The sequence below is a fragment of the Podarcis vaucheri genome (assembly GCF_965113315.1).
Source record: "Podarcis vaucheri genome assembly, chromosome: 4".
NCBI classification, from domain to species: Eukaryota; Metazoa; Chordata; class Lepidosauria; order Squamata; family Lacertidae; genus Podarcis; species Podarcis vaucheri.
The window spans coordinates 20,236,479-20,250,525 of NC_138762.1; the positions used below are offsets into that span (position 1 = coordinate 20,236,479).

Genomic DNA, 14,047 nt, shown 5'->3' on the forward strand with positions numbered 1-14,047 from the left:
AAGCCCTTGCTAATCAAATAAAAGCTTTGAAGAAGGGGGAGAAAGGGAGCATCATTTTACTGGACCTGGGAAACAGACAACCCTTAAACTTAACTATTACCATGAGCCACTCAATTCTTTCATCCACGCTGAAGCGAATGATTGAACAGTCTTGTGGGTCCTGATCACAGGTTCCGTTTCCTTGGACCTGTAGCGCAGTTATAAATGTCTTCCACAAACAAAGCATCGCAGCACTAAACTTTTACTCTGCCATTATACTGCATAAAAATTGGAATTGTGCTTTACTGTCAAAGCACTTACCCACATTCCGACGCAAACATTATACAACAAATTCCAGCCCATTTTATTTTATTTTTAGATTTGCCTTCCCTTCCCACCCCCGCAAACCTAATGGCTGGATGCTGTATAAAATGCATCTTTGGCATTTATATAGCCCCATTACCATAGCTTTTGAGCATTTTGTACACTTTAATGCATCGATTCTATATGTATTTGTGTCAACAGGCCATGGATTTTGTTACAGGCATACGCCTGATCCATGAAGGGGGAGATAAGCAAAGATAGGTCATTATGGGAGGGGATTGTTTTATAGATGAAGATACAAGGCGCCGAACGGGGGGAAATGACTTGCTAAATGGGGTCGTAGGAAACATATCAGTAGCAGTGCTTTGTAATCTCAAGCCCCAAAGGAACATGGAAGGTCTTTGAGCCTGTTGATGTATTATACAAAAAGAGGAGACAGACGGTGGTGGGAGATTTCTGAACTGTACTCTTCAAAGTGCAGATGGCGAGTCAAACTTTGGAATATTCCCCATTACCAGAAGCTTCTTACATGCTGTGGCACAGAATGGAAGGCCAAATCCTGCTTGCTCCAACAGACCCAATTTCTCCTGGCCATGGGAGGTGGGGGAAAAGGCCCGGAATGAACTCTGTGAATGAGTAGGGTGGAATCTACACGCACATTAAAAAACGCTGTGAAAATGCTTCCCCCCCAAAAAGTTTTGAAAAATATATCAAATTTGCCATAGCTCACCATCGCCATCTAGTGTCACATTTGTATATTGTACTTTACAACACATTTAAAACATTTTATTTCCAGCTGTGTAGCTGAGGCCTAGGATCAGATGATTTTTTTTAAAAAATATCCCTATTTCTCATTCCTCCCCCCAATCTTCAGTTCACCGCAGTTCCATGTAGATTTTCAGTTTAAAAAACACCACCACCAGTCCTCATGAAAATTCACCAGTATTTTATTGCACTTTTCTCTCAATGAACACTTTTTGGTATACCCTATTATCTGTCATCTACCTTTTCACAAGCAGCTTTCTCTGCTATTTTTATATGTGTTTCCCATTCATGTACTTTCTCCTAATGCGTGCATTTCTGGAAACTTAAAAATAAAATAAATAAATAATTGGAGAACAGTACCATAACGTTTGGAGAAGTAGGAATTTCAAAGGATACCTGGGTTTCTGTTTGCGTATTCTGGGAAGAGCAAAATGGGAAGGCTTGTGCTAAAATGTGAATGGAATTTAATTTCTCCCTCATCCTTATACAGGAGAGAACTGTCCAACAGTTGCGAGCCTTACTCTTCTCTTTGGACATTCTGTAACTCTTCTCTTTGGACATTCTGCTGTCTCCCCTTCATCTGTGGGCCCAGGTAAGCCCTGCCCCACATAATCAATCACATGACACAGTGCGCGCGCACACACACACACTGTTGAATGCCCATCAACTTTGTGGGGGCCTAGCCCCCTCAAATATTTTATTGTGGGGCCAAAGCTCCCATGACCCCTAGGCCCTCTGTTCCTTGCTTATATCAGAGGCAGTCATCGTGGTGCTTTCCAGATGTTTTGAATGAAAACTCTCATTATCCATGATCACTGACCACGCTGGCTGGGGCTGATGAGAGTTCCCGTTCATAATAGCTGGAGGGCACTATGTTTGCTAACTAGTATAGGCAGTGAGCCTGCTATATAAATTGGCCCTCCATGGCACCTGCCATCCCCTTCATAATCTTCCCACACAAACCCTCCTCACTGCTTTCTAAACCATGCTGAACATTGCTATGGACCTAGTGTTAGCTGCGGCTCGGTGTGGCTGAGAAGGGATTTCATCCAAGCTCACAGCTGAGCTTCACAGGTTCTGGGTTTTTATTTTTATCTTTCATGTCCTATACCTTTCCCTCCTGTGGGTGTCTATTTCCAGTATCACAGCAGTTTCACTGTTTTCCCACACCTGATGCTGGGGCATTAAATGTTCCTCCACATGAATGGCATCTTAGACCCATGGACAAAATGCAGCCCCCTCCCCAGGTCTCTATTTCTGGCTTTGGGGACACCCCTTACTGGCTTTTGCTAAACACCCTCCTTGAGTCCTTTTGCCTGGCTTGAATGAATCATTATATTCTGAAAACCCTTATCGCTCCCTGTCTGCACCCTACATTTAAAGCAGTATCATGCTATCTTAAACAATCATGCTTCCCCAGTGGACCCCGGGAAGCATAGTTTGTTAAAGGTGCAGAGAGTTGTTAGGAGACCCCTATTCCCCTCACAGAGGAACAATCCTCAGAGTAGTTAAAAAGTCTGCAGTCTCTGGGTATCAGGTGTAGAATATTAGCAAGGACCAATGGTGAAGTTCACTAATGCTGTGCCTGGGTGTGAGAGGGGAAACTAAAGGTGCAGACAGGGCAAAAATGAGTCCGTCTTTTTCTGGGTGTTTAAGCCAATTGCCAAATCAGGTGATGCTTTCAAGTCCAAGCCTTCCACTGCCCCCCTCTTCAGCATGCCCTACCACTGTTGGAGCCCTGATAGGTAAAGGTAAAGGGACCCCTGACCATTAGGTCCAGTTGCGGATGACTCTGGGGTTGCGGAACTCATTTCGCTTTATTGGCCAAGGGAGCCGGCGTACAGCTTCTGGGTCATGTGGCCAGCATGACTAATCCACTTCTGGCGAACCAGAGCAGTGCTGTTTACCTTCCTGCCGGAGTGGTACCTATTTATCTATTTGCACTTTGACGTGCTTTCAAACTGCTAGGTTGGCAGGAGCAGGGACCAAACAATGGGAGCTCACCCCATCACGTGGATTCGAACCGACAACCTTCTGATCGGCAAGCCCTAGGCTCAGTGGTTTAACCCAAAGCGCCACCCACATTTCTGGAGCCCTGATATCAGTAGGTAAAAAAAGGTAAAGGACCCCGGACGGTTTAAGTCTAGTCAAAGGCAACTATGGGGTTGCGGAGCTCATCTCACCTTTCAGGCTGAAGGAGCCGGCATTTGTCCACAGACAGCTTTCCGGGTCATGTGGCCAGCATGACTAAACTGCTTCTGGTGCAACAGGACACCGTGACAGAAACCAGAGCTCACAGAAACGCCGTTTACCTTCCCACCGCAGCGGTACCTATTTATCTACTTGAACTGGCATGCTTTTGAACTGCTAGGTTGGCAGGAGCTGGGAAAGAGCAACAGGAGCTCACCCTGTAGCCCCACAGCACCACATGCATCCAGTTCACCTGATATCAGCATGACAAGTTCCGCGGAAGTTTCCACAGCAGCAATATGGGAGTGGGGGGTGGAAGACATGGCATGGGCTCTCCCTCTTCAAAGCTGGAGTTCTCTCTCTGATCTAGGAGACAGATTGAGATCATTTGCTTCCTGTGATCCTCCCCCAAAGGGCTTTAGAATTGGGGGCAGCCACCTTTCCCAGCCCATTCTGGAGATTGGAGGGATTGAATCCAGAGCCTTCTGTATGTGTAGCCTGTGTTGTACCACTAAGCTACAGCAGCCGTACTCTGCAACTGCGCAGCAGCACACTGCTCTAAGCTCATGCTTCATTCCAGTTATCTTGAGCGCCGCCACTATTTAAGCAGTTACAAGTTCACCATTCTTCGGCATGTATAATAGGGCGAAACATCAAAAGGAGAAGTCAAATGCTGAATGTAATCCCCATGGGCAGGCAGGTAAGCCGGGGAATGTTGATTTGTGTTATTTTAATTGCTTATAGTACATCCGATTCAGTTCAGGCACTCTGAATTCAATTCTGCTTTCTGCCAATGCATAACAGATCGCCCAGCTATTCAGCGCAGCGGAGAGTAGTTTCCCCAGAACACTCGTAGAAAATCGTCAGGATTTGTAGTATCAAGGTCATGGTGGAGAGCTGCTACTGATTTATTCTTCCACGTTCGCATCCTTGAATGGAAGTTTCACAGAAGTTAGGTGGCTTGAACAAATCGTACTTTTGTGCACAATTGGTGTGCATGCTTCTAAGGCCACATTCAGAGGTTCATATCACACTCCTTGATCTTTATGCACCCACTCAATGGCATCCTAGTGACCCATGTCGCACTTCTTTTGTGCTTTGAGAAATACCATATAATAGACTCTGGGCCACAATCCTAGATGGAAGAAGCTAGGAGATGCTGTGCCCCACAGGTGCTGAGTTGCACCCAGAATTGTGTGTGTGTGTGTGTGTGTGTGTGTGAGAGAGAGAGAGAGAGAGAGAGAGAGAGAGAGAGAGACATCACATGTACAGTTCATGTCATGTGCGTTTGATGTAACTTGCATTGCACGTTACATGCATGATGACTCTCACATCAGGAGAGGCCAGCCAGGCCTCCTCCAATGCTACATTTGTGCACCAGGCTATGCTGGTCCATGCATCATCTCCCAATGCTGGATGGCCCAGGGCAACATCCAGTCGGGTCTCCTTTGCCCCCTCAAGATTGGGGGGGGGTGATCCCCATGGCAGTGGACATGGGGGGGTTGTAGAAGCCTCAGCCCCATAGAGTCGGTGCACCTGCTGTGTCCCTTAGGGGAGGGTTGAAGGTCAGTGGTCCAGCATCTGCTTTGCTTGTCCCAGGTTCAGTCCCTGGCATTTTCACATAGGCTGGGAGAGACCTCTTGTCATGGAGTCATTCACCTGCTGAACAGCAGCCTGAAGGGGGAGAAGAGGGAGTGACTCCACCTGTAGCTGATGAGCCTTTAAGGACACAGAGGAGAAGGCGCTGATGGGAACCAGCAGGCTTCAGCCTTCTTATGCAAAGGTTCCAGCAGCAGTCAAATGCTGGAATCAATGCTTGTAGTCCTTGACCTTACCTTGCTGCTTCCTGCTTGTTTGGGCCCTTGATCATTGGATTCCCTGACCCCTGGACCTTGTGAGCATGTGGATTGCTGTTTTCTCGACCCTAGGACCGGACCTGACTTTGAATGCTGACTCTGCCTCCAGGCAAGTACACTTCAGAGACTCTACTGGTTGGCTGGCCTCCCACTCCACTAAGCTCTGCACTTGGTTGCTCAGCAACAAGACAATGACACCACTCTCCTACACTAGAGCAGGGGTGGAGAACCTCTGGACAGTGGGCCAAATCTGACCCCCCCCCCTCAGGCACTTGGCTCATGAGGTAGCTTTCCCCAAACTATACCCGCCTGCTCCAAACCTGATGTCATAATGAAATGTTGAATGGGGGCACAGCTAGGAACCTGGCTGTTTTCCCTACAAGAAGCAGGATTGAATCCCTCATCTTATCTGCTGATGGGTGTATGTGGGAATTAAGTCCTGTTTGATGTCTCTCTCTCACTCCCCCCCCCCCACTCCCACAGGCCAATTTCATCAGGTGAGTGGTCAAAGTCGGTGCACAGGGTGATGCATATAAAGATCTGGTCTGCTAGGTCTGAAAGGTCCCCCAGTTTTGCACTAGAGATATGCTGCCAGTCTGGGTAGACAAGACTCATCTACATGGACCAATGGCTTGAGCCGGTGTGGTGTAGTGGTTAAGAGCAGTAGACTTGTAATCTGGTGAACCGGGTTAATGTCTCCGCTCCTCCACATGCAGCTGCTGGGTGACCTTGGGCTAGTCACACCTCTCTGAAGTCTCTCAGCCTCACTCACCTCACAGAGTGTTTGTTGTGGGGGAGGAAGGGAAAGGAGAATGTTAGCTGCTTTGAGACTCCTTCAGGTAGTGATAAAGCGGGATATCAAATCCAAACTCTCCTCTTCCTCCTCCTCCTCCTCCTCCTCCTCCTCCTCCTCCTCCTCCTCCTCCTTGACTGGTATAGAATTATAGAAGTGTAGAGTTGGGAGGGACCCCAAGAGTTATCTAGTCCAACCCCCTTCAATGCAGGAATCTCAGCTAAAGCATCCATGACAGCTATCCAATCTCTGCTTAAAAGCTTTCAAGGAAAGAGAGTCCACAACCTCCTGAGGGAGACCATAGAAAGCAGCTCCTGTGTTCCTCTTTAATGCTGTTTGGGAACAGATTTTCAAGGCAGGCCCATTTCAAACTGAGCAAGGAAAAGGTTGTGGCAACACTGGCTGTGCCCATTGATTCAATACCGCAGAAGTTGAGATGCAAGCCTAATGAGGGCAGGGTTTTGAGAAAAGGCTCTGTTGCTGTTCACATTTCAGGAAAGGAGGTTAAAGCGCCTTTCATCTTTGCTGCAGCTTAGGAGAAAGTGACTGAGATATGTGTGGGGCTTTGCAGGATCAGAAATCCCACTGGAAAGCTTTTGCGAGCCATCTTTTCTCTGTAGACTTCTCAGTTGTCCATCTATATTGCTTTTGGATGCAGTCCTAAGGGGGGAAAGGGGGAATATGGCTTACTTCAGTATGCAATGTGAGAAAAGGCTTCTGCCTCTCCTTTTGAATGGCAGTCCCAAGTAATGCGAACCTTGATGCAGCACACGTCTAAGCTCTTTGGAGTACCATTATTTTCAACCTGAGAGTTAACTACATGCACAAATATCTTCTGCCGAAAGCTGTGGCACTTTAAAGTGCCTAACTTTGGATCATGTTGCTGGTTAAATTATTTCACTTGATTCTTGAAGCAACAGTAAATATATGTGTGATCAGACACTGATTTTCAATTTTTGGGGGGTGGTGGTTGCAGTGAGCTGGGGGGGCAGATGCCAGTGGTGGTCTGGGTCAGTGGGTGGAGCAACGAATGTAAATTTTAACCCCTTACTGTAGGCTAATTTTCACACCCATCTGCTCTTTCCCCCAGGCATGGTCAGAGTCCAATGGAAGACTTGAAGTAGCCTAAATACGCAAGGAACCAGCAGCACCAGTGAGGGACCTGCCTTGGGGATATGTGGTGTGGCTTGGGAGGGTGTGTGCCCAAGAGTCCCAAGGAGACAGTAGAGATCTTTGGAGGGCTTGAATTCATTCCCTGAGATCCCCACCCCTTCTTTAATGAATGCTTCCACCATAATGTCTTTCAGAATCCCCCCTTTTTCTTCCAGCTATAGATTTCACAGGCTGATGAGTCAGTTACACGAACTTCAATCCCCGATGCTATGATATAATTGCACACAGACACAGGGACAGAACCTTCATCTGTAAAATAGAAGAGATGCCTAAAGCGGCTTTCATATGTACCCCAATAATCTCATGGCGAGACACAAGGATTTGGTGGCCTGCAGCTGTTTGCCTCTGCTATTTAGGTCCACACCAACTTCCTCTACCCTGACTACCCTTGATAAGTATGAAAAGGAAATTAAACCTATAGCTGGATTGCTGCTCAGATGGCCCCATCGCATCAAAGCGAGCACACAGCTTAGCTGGCTGTCAGAATGCCTCCTGACTCCATTATTCTGCTATTATAACTTTTCAAGGGTACTTGCAAGATCGAGCCTCATATGGTAACTGGTGTGAGTTGAATTCCATCAGGAGAAAGCTGCTGTTCTGTGCAGAAAGGGGTCGGGGGAATTACGTCCTTATCTGCATGATTTTTCAGTTACATTAACACAAGGACAGCAGCAAATTCGTTCCTCACAATTCCCTGTACTCCCCGATGCGGTCATTAAAATCCCCATTCAGAGCGCTTGAGTCTCAACGTGTTTCAACATACCCCAAACCCTTTTATATACTACCCTTTGGCTCCCAAGGACATTCGCTCGGAAGTAACAGCTGATGACAATGCCCCCTGGTTGTGCCAGAGGCTGTAGAGACTATGAGGAGAGGCCTAGAGAGGCCTGAGGGCATAGTTGTGCCATTCTAGCCCCTGCCCTCTATGCTCTGGAATCTTCAACACAACAAAGGGCCAGTGATGGCAATTTGTTTATGTGGGAGGTTGAGGGATAGCCAAAATGGCCCTAGGACCTGTTGCAGCCAACCTTGATCTGCTCCAGAAGGCTTCTGCCAGAGTGAGAAACTGGGATTTTGGCTCCATCCCTAATCTACTGCCATAAAATAAGACCTGAAGAATCTTCATGGAGGCGTGGTCAGACCAAGACAAGGGGTTGGAGGAATTGCCTGTTACCCACCCTGGGGGGAAAGAGAAGATTGAGAAGTGATATGACAGGCATCTTCAGATATCTCAGGGGCTGTCATGTGGAAGATGGAACAAGCTTGTTTTCCTCTGCTCCAGAGGGTAGGACCCAAACCATTGGCTTCTAGTTACAAGAAAGGAGAGGCCTACTAAACATCAGGAAGATGTTTCTGAAAGTAAGAACCACTTGATAGTGGGACAGACTGCCACAAGAGGTTGTGGGCTCTCTTTCCTTGGAGGTTTATAAGTAGAGATTGGGTGGCCATCTGTCATGGGTGTTCCAGTTCAGATTCCTGCATTGCAGGGGGTTGGACTTCTTCTTCTTCTTCTTCTTCTTCTTCTTCTTCTTCTTCTTCTTCTTCCCCCGCCCATCTGACTGGGTTTCCCCAGCCACTCAGGGTCCGTTCCAGCTCTACAATTCTATGATGCCACCCACAGTATTTGTGGAGTGTGAAACACAGAGCAGTCAAATACAACATTCCTAGAGTGGACATAAAAAGGGGGTGTCTGGACCAGCCAGTCAGAACTTCCTGTTTCCTCCTGGGCTGGAACAAACTTCATCTACATGTGACCAGACATCACCTGTGCCATGACATCACCTGTGCAGGTAACAAAATAGCTCAGGGGAGGCAGCCATCTCTCTCTCTGACTCCATTCCTCCAAGAAGCAACATCTCCTTAGCCTGAGATGCTCTCTTGGCTTCAAGAGAGGACAAAGGAACTATCTCATTATGGCATAGATTCCACGTGTATATATTTTGTAACTTAAGTTTGCCTTCTGGGATCCATCTGTGAACAGGATGTGTGAGTAAACTATTTTATACTTTTATACAAGACTGTGTTGTGTCTATTCTTTTTATGAGGGAATAAAGGGGAATTACCAGGAAACTGATTTTAGAGGCTTATACAAGCCTGGCAAACCTATCCGCTGTGAAAGTTTAAAAGGGGAATGTTACTCTGCTAAATTGTAGAACTTGTTAACATAAGTTGGGAAGGATATAATTAAACAATATATCCTCTCCTGCCTTCCTGAACATTCCCACAGTGTTGAGTCCTAATAGGACACAGATATGGACAGTGTTGGAGTCCTTTTAGCATTGCTCCCTATTTTAGAGCTAAATGAGGCAGAGCAAGGATGCCTTTTCTCTGTATGCCAGGGACAGGATTAATTTTTAAAATGGCTTTTGTTACAAACTCTATGCAAAACACCAATTATTCAGCAACATCATCAGTCTTCAAAAAGGATTGCAGCGCTAGAATTAAGCTTTAGCTCCATGGCTCAAACTACTAGCCCCACACAACTCCCCACCCCCACCCTCTCCAGATTTTCTCAGTATCCATCAGCTCCACAGAAATGAATGGCAATTCAAGCATTCAAGAAAACCCTGAATGTTTATTTATTTATTCCTTAGGTGATTTAAAGTTAAAGTGATTGGGGAGCTGACATTCAGGGTGCTTTCAGACATCACAAATTACTGCCTACCAGGAGCTCAATGAACTAAGAGAATATGTGACATCCTAAAATAGCAGTTCTGCAATTAGACTTGCCAGATGTCAGAGTGCAGCCCAGAGTTTGAGCCATTTATCAAAGTCTGTGGGCCAGAAACTACAGGCAGTGTGTGTGTGTGTGTGTGTGTGTGTGTGTACATATGCTGATGTGCCTTCTGTGTCCAGAAGGATGAATTCTGCCACACACACAAACAGCATTGGTGGAGCTCGAAGGTCATTGCAATTGATTGATCAAACCACTCTTGACCTGGTCACTTTCCCTCAATCTATGGAAGCAACAAAAACCAAGTAAGCATCTTTGTGAAGGTAAGTATTTATTCCCTGTAACCATTTATTCCTATTGCAAAGCCACAGTTCCCTCTTCTCCCTTATTGCTTCTCTCTGGTTGCAGTATCCAGAGTGTAAAGGCATAGATGACCCAAGCTTTTGTGACTGCTCCTTGCCATCTCTTAGCACACCTATGAATGTTGTTATTCCTTATATATGTAGTAAGTTTGGAGAACAAGGGACCTAACAGAGGTGTTCATGTTAACTGGTCAGAATTGCTTTCCTTTGGACAGCCCTCCTGCGAATGTAAGATGAACCCTGCTGGATTAAATCAAAGGACTAAGGACATAAGAATAGCCTGCTTGATCAGGCCAATGGCCCATCTAGTTCAGGATCCTGTTCTCCCAGTGGCCACCTAGTTGCCTGTGGAGGAAAACCCACCAGCAGTATCTGAGTGCAAGAGGCATCTCCCCTCCTGAAGTTTCCAGCAACTGATGTTCAGAAAAATTACTGCTTCTAACCATGGAACCATGGAGGCAGTGTTAGGATTTTTATCTATCCGAGCAGCTCCAGCGAGTGGTACTATGATTGTATACATCATGTGAGTGTCTGAGAGAGCATGAGAAAGGAAGTCTGTATTATCTCTTCCTTTGAGTACTATTGGAAGTTAGTTTCACTTCTCTGTGTGTCACGTTTTCTGTACTAGTGTTCAGAGAGCACAGACATACTGGTGGAGTCTCTGTATTTAAGACTGTAAATAAAGTAGTTTCAGAACTACGATTGAGTCTTTCTTCTGCTATGATATGCCAGAAGACTAGTGCTCTTTTCAGGAGAGGAGGATTGCCTATTACTAGTCTCTCTGGACTGAGGGAGATTTATAGCCAGAGAGGACCACCGGAGAGACGCCCCGAAGACTTGGGAAATTGGCAGCCATTCCCAGGGCATTTTTCCAACAGGTAGAGCATAGCCACTGTGGCTAGTAACCCTCTCCTCCATGAATCTGTCCAATCCTTGTTTAAAACCATCCTTGTTGGTGGCCCCTATTGCCTCTTCTGGGAGGAGGTACTATAGTTTAAGTATGTACTCCATTTTATCTGTTCTGAATCTCACACTATTCAGCATTATTTCCAGACCATGTCATTAACGAGGAGGCAGGTTTAGTCGTTCTTTGAAGACTATCCCTGCCTCTGGGTCTTGTCCTGACTGGGAGGATACTGGAATCAACAAGGGAGACCCACATGTCCTGAAGGTGCTGCTGTGCAATGCCAGGTCAATGATTCACAAGACGGCTGCCATCCACGACTTGATCGTGGATGGAGGACTTGACCTGGCATGTGTAACAGAGACTTGGTTGGATGAAGCAGATGGGACTGTTCTTGCCGCTGCTTGTCCACCAGGTTTCTCTGAGAGCCAGTGTGGTGTAGTGGTTAAGAGCGGTAGATTTGTTATCTGGGGAACTGGGTTCGCGTCTCCGCTCCTCCACATGCAGCTGCTGGGTGACCTTGGGCTAGTCACACTTCTTTGAAGTCTCTCAGCCCCACTCACCTCACAGAGTGATTGTTGTGGGGGAGGAAGGGAAAGGAGAATGTTAGCCGCTTTGAGACTCCTTCGGGTAGTGATAAAGCGGGATATCAAATCCAAAACTCTTCTCTTAAGCACAGTTTCTCAGTAGTGGCACCCACCCTGTGGAAAGCCTTCCCATCAGATGTCAAGGAAATAAACAACTGTATGACTTTTAGAAGACATCTGAAGGCAGCCCTGTTTAGGGAAGTTTTCAATGTTTGATGTTTTATTGTGTTATTGGGAGCTGCCCAGAGTGGCTGAGGAAACCCAGCCAGATGGGCGGGGTATAAATAATAATAAATAAAGATGATGATGATGATGATGTGTCCTTGGCATGTTGTTGGACTACAGCTCCCTGGTTTGGGACTGATGGGAACTGGAGCCCAAGAACTGATGTCCACAAAGGGCCACCTGTTATCCACCACCTTGCTTAGGTTACCTGCTTACAGGAAGACAAATATGATGTTGTTGATGATGTGACTTCATTCTTCTACAAAAGCATAGTAAATTATGATCACAAACAGCTCTAGCTTTCTGTGACTTGGTTTCAGGCCAACGTCTGATGTAGCTTAAAATTAGAAATATGTCTTTTATTTTTCTTTTCTTTTAAGAAGAAGAGAAAAATAAACAAACCTGGGCAAGTACAATAAAGCTCAGAGGCAGTGGATATGCTGCAGATGTGCTGCATCTGTCTGTATGCCCACTGGGGACGCTGCGATAAAGAGATTATGCCTTTTACACAAAGCTGGTTAGACAACTGAATCAGATAAGCAAATTGACAGCTAAACGAAAGATAGGCTTTTCATAAGGGGAGTACAAAGACGCTGACCCAGTTCATTTAAACTGTTTGTTGTCCCTAATAAACAAACATGAGACATTCTGATGATGGCGCACACACACACGAGTAGCAGGGGGGAAATGACTAGGCAAATTAGGCATCAAATTAGCAACAGAAATTGCTATGATTTGGGCATGAGATCCAGAAAAATGAACTGGGGGATGTAACAAGGGAACACAGCATAGGATTAAGCATTCTCACACGGTATAATTTTATTATAACATTGGACTTCTCTTGGGTAGTTCTCATTTCATGGCATGCGCCTCAGTAAACGTATCTGTGATTTCCGTGACCAATGCAAAACCTGCTGTCCTTGTCGTTCTCTCTTGCCTTCCCACAAAGTACTGTTGGCGGCTTACAATGTTAAAATTAATAAAATAACACCACACCAAACACACACACAAATGCTCACATGAAACAGAAAAAATGTAAAACAAATAAAATGATACAGAAACCTAAAACATCTCGGAGTTAACACTTGTGGTGATCTTAATCAGAAATTTGTTTTCATTGCTCATCTAGAGCAGAGAATGTACAACAGACACATTCAGAGACAGGCTATGTGTTGCAATTGCCCCAGGGATCAATCTGCCCTTTGCTCCTTTCCATCTGAATATAAATCCTGACCAGAATTGGAGTTCTCCTGCCATATTGGGTGCCCTTTCAGTGGTTCCACTGCCCTTGGAAATACAGAAGATGGCGACCTGGAAGAGGGCCTTCTTTGTGGCAGCTCCCCGAACTCCCACCCCATAGAGGTGCATCAAGCATCCTCATTATCACTGGTGGCTGGTCCCCATTGGGACCGCTCCTCCCAATCGTCATTCCTCCTCTGGTCACTGTTATGGATGCACAACCTAACTATCTGTCTCCAGGCACTGTGGTCATCTGTAACAGCTCTATAGATATTTGAAGGTGGCTATCATATCTCCTCTCCTCTCAGTCTCTTGTTCTCCAGGATAAATATACCCAACTGCCTCAACTGTTCCTCATAAGGCTTGGTTTCCAGACCCCTGATCATCTTGGTCACCCTCCTCTGTCGTCTTGGGCTAGACAATGCAATCCTCAACCATTTATCTGCATAGGAATTTCCCCACTCACCTCAGTGGAGCTGGTGATGGACATTCCAATTGTGTTGATAGAATTGATCGGAATCTGATCTTGCATGTTAACAATGTGCATTTAAAAAAGAAAAGCTAACTACAAAGTGCTAGAAATCAAATCCTCACCATTAATTTTTCACTGTTGTCATAAATAATAGCACTCTGGGGTTTTATGTATGTATTTTTTTTAATCCCATTTATTAGCAAAAGTCTTTTTGGCTTTAACATTGACGGTAGAAATATTGAGAAATGAAGGCTCATGAGTTATTCATGAGATTAGAATTAATTCAGCCACTATTTCTGGCTTCTGATTAAATGCTGGTGTATAACCTAGTAACACGGGAAATAATGACCGGATGATAACACTGTGCGAACCAAGTCAATGAAGAGAGGCTTTAATATGTCATATTGCAATATCATTTGCCCTCAAGTAATGGATCTAGATAACTCCAGCCCACATTAACGGGAAAGAATGAAGGCTGTGATCCCAAGCTCACTCACTGGGAAG

General features: G+C 45.8%; 2 long non-coding RNA genes across 2 annotated transcripts; one reads left to right on the plus strand and one right to left on the minus strand.

Annotated features, from left to right (window-relative positions):
* Positions 1-3,932: 3,932 nt before the first annotated feature.
* Positions 3,933-5,247, minus strand: LOC309530622. The gene is made up of 2 exons (XR_014218779.1): positions 5,094-5,247; positions 3,933-4,932 (listed from the first exon to the last, which is right to left on the minus strand). It is a non-coding gene; the product is annotated as an uncharacterized lncRNA (long non-coding RNA).
* A 113-nt stretch (positions 5,248-5,360) lies between these two features.
* Positions 5,361-7,566, plus strand: LOC309530624. The gene is made up of 3 exons (XR_014218781.1): positions 5,361-5,611; positions 6,998-7,060; positions 7,236-7,566. It is a non-coding gene; the product is annotated as an uncharacterized lncRNA (long non-coding RNA).
* Positions 7,567-14,047: the final 6,481 nt, after the last annotated feature.